Genomic DNA, 8646 nt, shown 5'->3' on the forward strand with positions numbered 1-8646 from the left:
ACTAAAGAAAGAAGGGTTTGTTAGAGAGAGACTAGGCATACACCCTTTGTTATAGATGCACTATCAATTGACATTAATCTACCACCTCATTAGTAGCTGATATTATCTACTACTCCACCTTTGTGAGCTCAAACTTTTATTATCCCTACATCATTAGAGTTTTTAGCTATCTTAGATGTCACCCCATACTATCTCAACATGAGTCGACAACATTAATATAACCACTCCTTTAGCAAACTCTTATTACACTTGTGAAGGTGCCATCCACCCTACCTATAGTACCACTTGTTGCATCATCACCACAACCATTAGAGACTACATTTGGTGATGAAGAGTTAATTCCTACAATAAATGATGATCAATAAGGAAATGAGGATTATCATGGTCGAGGACATAGTCGAGTACATGATAGGAGTTGTGGTCAAGGACGTGGGCAAGCACATGTCAGCCCCATAGAGCCAATGGTGGAACATGCATATCATCGACCTCCATAACAAAAAAAGGAAGACTCCTTCTTGTAGTGCACATTGAGGATGTTACTATATATGACATGTATTTTGGATATTGTTAGTATTTTTCATGTCATTATTTTGGATAAATAGTCATGATGTATATCTATTACTTGTTATATTTTGGATTTAGTAATTGTTGATTAATATAAGTTCCATGGTATTGCTACTATTTAGGATTTTTTTTTTGGACAAAATAGGTTGCTACTATTTTGGAAGGTGTCGACTCTATTGTCATTTGGTTAACTCATTTTGATTAATATTGGATTACAAGGCCAAAATATTGACTATGATGTATGTATTTGATAAAATTTAGATATTTTGTTGTTTAAAATTCAACATTGTTTAATGTACAAGATTTGGATTTGTTTGTTTGTTTGTTTTTTTTTTTGTTTTAAAAAAAAACTAAATTTATCTTTATTTTAATTTTTATATACAAATTTTTATCTTCATATAACAAATAAATTAAAATTAATATTTTTTTTTAGTAAATTTGAATAATTAAAAAAAATTAATTTAAATAATTTCCTATATTTACATAGATGTTGTCTTTTAAAAAGATAATTTCAAAGAAAATGAAAAGACAACTTAGACTCTCAAACAAAAAAAATTTATTTTCAAAGAAGTTTCTTCAACAAACTTTCATATGTTCTAAATTTATTTCTCGAACAAATGACTTCATGTATATGAAAGTTTTAAAATTCTCTCTTAAGTTTTTACAAGAAAAAAATGTGAATAAAAATCATTTTAAAATTATAAATTTTTTTAAAAATTATAGTGTAGACCTTTCTTGTTGCCTACTCGGAAAGAGCTGGCAGCGGGTTTTTAGAGTGGGGGACGATTTTTGGAGGAACCAAGCTGCATGGGACGTGTGGCAAGGATTACCAACTCGCCATGGTGGTGGTTGAGGGTGGTGACGTCTTGGCGGAACCAAGAGCAATGGAACCGGTAGAAGCTTGGTGAGGAAGAAAAACAAGCTGGTGAAAAGGGAGTCTAGGAGGGCTTTCAGCAAAGGATGTTTTGGGGGAAGAAACAGAGGAATGGAAAAACGAGACTATGAGAAGAAGCTAAGGTGAGAGCCATTTCCTTTTTGTGGCAGCTAAGAGGAAGAGAGGGGAGCAATGAGAGTTTTTTTTTTTTTTTTTTAAAGCTTGGAAGAAAAACGGGGCTCGGAAAGTAAAGTTGTGGGGGAAAGGTTTTTTAGAGAGTGGAGTGATTTTGATAGAAAGAAATTGGGATGAGAAAGTAAAGAGAGAAGGTTTTTTTTTAGCAGGGAGGTTTTGGACAAAAAAACAGGGAACAACTTGAGAGAGCGTACCTGGAGCTAAGAGCCAGGCATATCGGTGCTTGAAATTGGGGGGGGGGGGGGGGGGGGGGGGTGGTTTCTAGGGTTATCAATTATGGAGGTTCCATATGACAGGCTTTTGCTGCTTCAAAGCTTTGATTAAATCTAAGATTTTATGCTGTTTCTATTTTTTCCTAGATGCTATATAGGAAAGTTTTCCATGTCTTTTTAAGTGCACACAATATTTGTGTTATGTGGTTATAGTAGTCCAGTGTCAATTTCCTTAATGGGTGCTTCAACTAGAACCTCTTCAAGAGAAGCATGAGATATGGAAGTGGCAGCAGCCATGCAAGGAGCAGTTGAAATTGGATTCATATTCCTAAAACCCAATAACATTTTTTCTCATGTGTGATAAGCACAAATATACACAAGAGCCCCAAATTTGGTCTTATTCTGTTTTGTGTTTATGTATCCTTTAGAGCTAATATGTTTTAACTGTAGTTCTAGGAAAGAAATTAACTTCTAATGTGCATGGTCATCTATAGAGCCAACTCCAAACCTTCACCCAAAACACTTGATTGCTAATACTAAAAAATTAAGTTCAATAGCTTGTGGTTACTCTCAAGTACTCTCTTAGCCATATTGTTCACTCTCCCACAATGCTTGATCACCTTTCTCTATCTATTCCTTTTGTAGGTTTCTTCCATTTTTATATAATTTTTTTTATAGTGTTTTTGCATTTTTTAGACAGTATTGAGTGTTCTATCAAGAATCAAAGTTGTTTTGAAAATTGATCTGTTTGATGTAGTTATACATTGTTATTTCTCTATCATTGAGGTATTGGATTTGGAATTTTTATTCCTTGTTACAGGGATTGCAATTACCAAGTGAAACTACTTCAGGTTTGACTGTGAGAAATACTTTGACCATGCCAGCTCCAAGGAAGTTGGTTCAGCCATCATCCAATAGTTTGCCACCTAACCACTCCATCCCAAGCCCACGCTCATGCATGGCCATCTTTGGCATGCAATCTCACTACCACATTTCATCATTTTTAATTCTTTATATTTTGATATCAAAGTTTAATTTTTCAAATTTTCAATCTTCAAATTTAATTTCCAAAACTTCTATTTTCAAATAATTGTCCAAAATTCCAATTTTCAAAACTTCACTTCCTTAATTTAATATTCAAAACTCTAATTTCCAAAACTCCAATTTCTTTCAAAATTAATTTTCAAAAGTCAAATTCTTAAATTTAATTTTCAAAACTCCAATTCACAAATAATTTTCAAAACTTCAATTTCTTTCAAATTTAATTTCCAAAACTCCAATTCTTAAATTTAATTTTCAAAACTCCAATTCTCAAATAATTTTCAAAACTCCAATTTCTTTCAAATTTAATTTCCAAAACTCCAATTCTTAAATTTAGTTTTCAAATAAATTTCAAAACTCTAATTTTATTTCAAATGATTTTAATTCTACTCCAGTTTTCAAATATTTTTAATTTTACAACTTTTCATCCTTTATTAGGGTTTTAGGTAAAAAAAATTTCGTTTTTAATAAACTTGCTACATTTCCTTTCAGGTAAGCACTTTGGTAAATTTTCTTTGATTTTCAAATAATTTTTTGTTTCTCTTGATTTTAAATAAGCATGAATATGATTTTCATAATTCCAAAAATAATGGAATTTGTGGGATTAATTCATGCAAAATCAATTAGGCTTTGGTGAGGGCCTACATATGAGTTTTCTCTTCCGATTGCCAACTTTTATGCTTAATGAATATTGCTTGATCCTTGTCTTGCTCTTTGATATGCATGTGATAATTTTATATTTGAACTAACCTTGTTTCCATGATAACACGCTATTACTTGCTGCTAAGGTACAATCTCAGTCCCACTTTGCTTATTCTTATGCGTGATTCATTTTATTCCATGATCATTTTGGTATCTATTGATTTCCTAGTTAATTGTCATACTTGTTTCACCTTATTTAGTAGAGACCCATTTTTAGGGGCTTAGAGGGGTGCTACGGTCTTCACTGTACCTTCTCAATAAGTAACCTGACCCCCGAACCCAGGTTTGGTTTTTCACAGACCGTCTTTTCCAAATAAGGAGTCACACTTAGGGTTTTCTTTCTTATTTTTTTTCCCTTTAAAAATAAAACAAAAATAAGTGGTGACTCCAAGTCTTTTTCAAAAAAATCAAAATTTCACCAAATAAATAAAAAATTGAGTTTTGCCATCGAGTGGGAACGCATCATGCGAAAATGCAAGGTCCATAAAATGGCGACTCCACTAGGGAGGTTTAGAGGGTCAAACTTGAACTTAAGACGAGGCAAATGTGGTGTTTGATTTGTTGGTTGATGAATACCTTCCCTTTTTGCTTCTCTATACTTGAGTGATCATAACACATTGAGGATTTTTATGTGATGATTTTCCAGGCTTGATCGCTATATGCATTTGGGACATTGACACTGTGATGATATTGATTGATTTGCTTGCTTGTTTTAGCATATTGATTTTGCTCTAGCCATGATTATCCTGCTTACTTTGGCATGTATATTCACATTATTGTATATCTTGTTTGTCTTAGTGTTGATTATCTTGCTTGTATATTATCTTGATAATTTTTTTAGCATGTTATCCTTGTTGCTATTCATTTTGATTGTCATATTGTCGTTTAGTTCATGTGTGGGCATGGGTGATATACATGTTCTTTTCATGACTGCTTAGTGCATGACTACTCTTCTCCTGTGTGTTTGCATGTTGCTTGCCTATGTGAGTCGCACATCTATACCCTTACCTCTAATCCTTTGGTTTTGGTCTTTTTTTTTTTCGGTTCTTACATTTTTAAGTATGAGTCCTTGTGTGTACCTGTTTCTCTAACCGAGCTAGTGGTTAGGAGTAGGGTCTAGCGACGGACTATATTGATGTTTGGGAGCATTCTAGAGGAGGCCGACACATTGATGCTGATTAGAGTCTGATCTTTGAAGACCTATATAGCCTAAAGCTAGGTTTCATGGATATTTGTGTGACCAATGTGTTTTTTTTTCTACTTTAGCTTCATAGGTTTTTCGAATGCACCCACACCACTCACTGTGCATTTTAGTTGACTACTAAGTGTTGAGAGTTGCGAGAGCTTTCACTATAGGAAACCCCCAAGGATGTTGAGGTAGTGCATGTGTGGAAGTGATGACCATCTTGCATGGAAGCGCCTCGTCTCTTCGGAGACGTGCAGAGGGTTGCGTACCGCTGGAGGGTATGATCGCTTTTGCTATGGATCCTTTAAAGTTCAATTTTTTTCTTTTTAGAGCCACCTTGACCTTGTAGGTTGAGCCTTAGATCATTCGACCAGGATTTATTTTCCTACACGTGGGGGCATCTATGGGCTTTTAGAGCCGGGTCAGTAGTGATAGGTTTAGTTACTTTTAGAGTAGTCTCTTATATATTTGCTCAGAATTGGATATCAGTTTGAATACTTCGAAGTTACCTTCCTGCATAGTTGATAGACATTCTTTGTATAGTTTCCCTTACATAGTATCTTATCTAGTATTTCCACTATTGTAGGAGTATTGATACGTTTGATCTGGGTTCAACTTCTTGGATCAGAGTTAGAGGTAGATTAATTAGAGTGTCAGACCACTTAGATCAGACAGATATGGATTCGCAGGTGGTTACAATTGATCAGTTCGCTACTGCTATGACTTCGATCCAAGAGGCCATAACTAGTCTTGGTTAGAGGATGGATGGGCAACAGGCCCAACAAGTTCTAGTTCAGGAGAGTGTGCAGTATGATCCCACTATTCCTCCACCTTCCCCACTTGGTTAGAGAGTTCCATAGCCTACACCATTTACTTTATAGAGTCAGATTGAGGTTGCCCCATCTCTTGTTATAGTGCCTACCTTGATCTTAGAGGACCCACATGCTCGTATGGATAGACTTGAGTAGAGGATGAGACAGATGAAGACTTCAGACGGAGCTATTACCTAAGAGGATTTTGATGGAGCACCAGTGGCCAGCTTACCGGCCAAGTTTAGGATGCCTAAGATAGAGAGATACTTGGGCATAGGCTGTCCTCGCATCCATTTGAGGCTTTATAGTACGGTTTTGAGGGCCCACGGACTGGATGAGACCCAGATGGTTATGCTTTTCCCTATGTCCTTGAGTGGTGTGGCACAATGTTGGTTTGCTTCATTGGATGTATCACGTCGCTAGACTTGGGATGATCCGGCCTAGGAGTTTTTGAGACAGTTTGCATTTAACACTATCATTAATGTTTCGAGGAAATAGTTAGAGGCTTTGAGACAAAGGCCAGAAGAGTCAGTCACCTCATTTATCTCCCATTGGAGGGAGAAGATTTCACAAATTATTGATCGTCCTTTAGAGAATGATCAGATTAGTATGATTTTGAGGGGCTTACAACCTAGATTTGCTAGACACTTGATGGAATTTCCCCATACAAATTTTCGATCTTTGGTACAGGCTTTGTATGGTATAAAATAGGGCATTGCTAGAGGATTGTGGCCCGAGTCTTCCCCTACTGACTTTAAGGGGAAGAAACCTTTAGGAGGATAGAGATCAAGAGATGTTGGTATTATCAATTCAGCAGGGATGAGACCTCCTAGACGCTATTAGACAGTTGGACAGACTTCTAGATTCTACTACCTACCACCACCTCATGTGCAGTATAGGCCACCTGCTTCCCCCAAACCTATGACTCCTACTTATCTACATCCAGTCTCACAACCTTTTATTGTTGCACATGTCATAGAGAGACCTTCTACTTTATACCCTAGGCCCCGATCCCCAAAGACTATTATTCCTTTTGTGTAGAGACTGACATGACAGTTCTCCCAACTAGGTATGCCTTTGAGCCAAGCTTTCCAAAAGCTCATGGAGGGTGGTTTGTTGACTCGGTTAGCTTCTAGGCCTGTACCTCAGCCTGTGCCACCTAGCTTTAGGATGGATTTACATTGTTCCTATCATCAGGGTTCAGGACATGACATGGACCATTGCATTGCTTTGAGGCACGCCATCCAGGACTTGATAGATCAAGGTTTGGTTTACTTGGGTTAGCCGAGTGTAACCACCAACCCATTACCGATCCATACTACACATGCAATTCTCCCTCCAGCCGATGGCATACATTTCATTGACCTTGTTGAGCTTGGTGATCATATCCACATGCTAAGTTGGGATGAGTCAATGCCAGAGCCTATAGTAGCAGATGGGATTTATGAGGTAGGTGGAGTGACCTTGGGCCCTTATTACTACTCAAAAAGTGCTATTTTATAGCTTGTAATTAACACTTTTAAACACTTTTGAGTAGTAGTTATTACCTTTTAACTCAATTGGCATGTTAAGGACCCTTACAATCATTTTTAATCAATTTGTGTTAAGTTTTGGTGTTTTTCATAGCTTTTTTATCACCAAAGCAATCTAAGAATGAGGGAGATCTTTGTATAGTTCATGGCAAAGCAACTTGAAGCTCAAATTCATGAAGAAACTAAGCTTTGGAGCTTCATAACCCTTTGCCAAAGCCAAACGAGAATGCAAGGAAGAAAATCATAGAAGAAATCAACCATTCAGCAATTTCGCAAGTTGTGGAATCCAACTTGCGAAATTTTTGCAACCTGCAAAATAGGAAGAGGAAAGGAATCGTTGTAGGACAGAGAGCTGATTAGTTGTAGGACAATTTCGCAACTTGCGAAACCACAATTTCAATTTGCGAAATGGACAATTTCAACTTGCCAAATCCATCTATAATCTGAGATATTTGCGCACCGACTCCGTTTGATGTTTATCTTTAAATATTTGTGTGTAAATCTCTATTTTCTCCTTGTAACCCACCAATGACAAGTTTTCTTGGTTGGGAAGTTAGCAGGAGGGGTGAATAGCCTCTTTATATAATATCTATTGTAATTTTCTTTTAAAAAAGATCTCAAGGGAGTTTTTCTCATAAACGAACTTTGTATAGATTTTTAGAAAGTAATACATAGAGCTCTGCTCTGCCTTACCTTCTCATTTTGTTTTCTCTTTTATTTTTATTTCTAGCAAATCAAACTCTGAGGATGTTTTCTCAGAGGATGAGTGGCTAGACTTTTTGTTTCTTGGAGTGAAGGAAGCTAGGTAAGGTTCCGAATACAAAAGTGGAAGTTTCGTTGTTTCAGTTTTTAATGAAGAGAAAGTGTGACCTGTTAATGGTTTTTATCTTTTTAGTTAACTTAAAATCCCTTAAAATCACCTGGGCCAACACTTGGTAAGGCAAGTGGACTTCGTCCATTGAGATCCACTAGTTTATCTCTTGTGAGCCTCTAGGAGGTGGTTTAAAGGTAGGATTATCTAGAATAGTCAACACTTGGTAAGCTTTTGGACTTTGATTCGTGCCCTAGTCGGGTCTTTTAATCAAAAACATTTATAAATCCTATGACCTCATACTAGCGTAGCAAAGCTACTATAGCATAGTGGCTCTAGGGTCGAACTCTGGGATGGGTTTTCATTCTACCAGTGATAGACTTAAGATTAGAAATTGAGTTTGATGATTTCCTTAGTAAAAAAAACTTAAAGTTTAAAAGAAAATAAAATTTGTTTTGAAAGTGGTGTTTGAAACTAAACTACTATAGAACTAAGTAGAAATGGAAGAAAGAAAGTATCCCGGAGCTAAGGGTTGCTAGGATCAAGTTCAGAATGCAAAGTGGAAATTCCGGATTTTTCTTCTCGCATTGGGGACAACAACATAAAGGATGGTTGTTTCCCGAACCGGTATAGGTTTAACAATGAAGATTTAATCCATAAAAAGTAAATAGAAATGGTAGTCAAGTTCCATTAATGGCTTTAGACACTGTGGGTCTT

Source organism: Vitis riparia, chromosome 11 (assembly GCF_004353265.1).
Source record: "Vitis riparia cultivar Riparia Gloire de Montpellier isolate 1030 chromosome 11, EGFV_Vit.rip_1.0, whole genome shotgun sequence".
Classification (NCBI taxonomy): domain Eukaryota; kingdom Viridiplantae; phylum Streptophyta; class Magnoliopsida; order Vitales; family Vitaceae; genus Vitis; species Vitis riparia.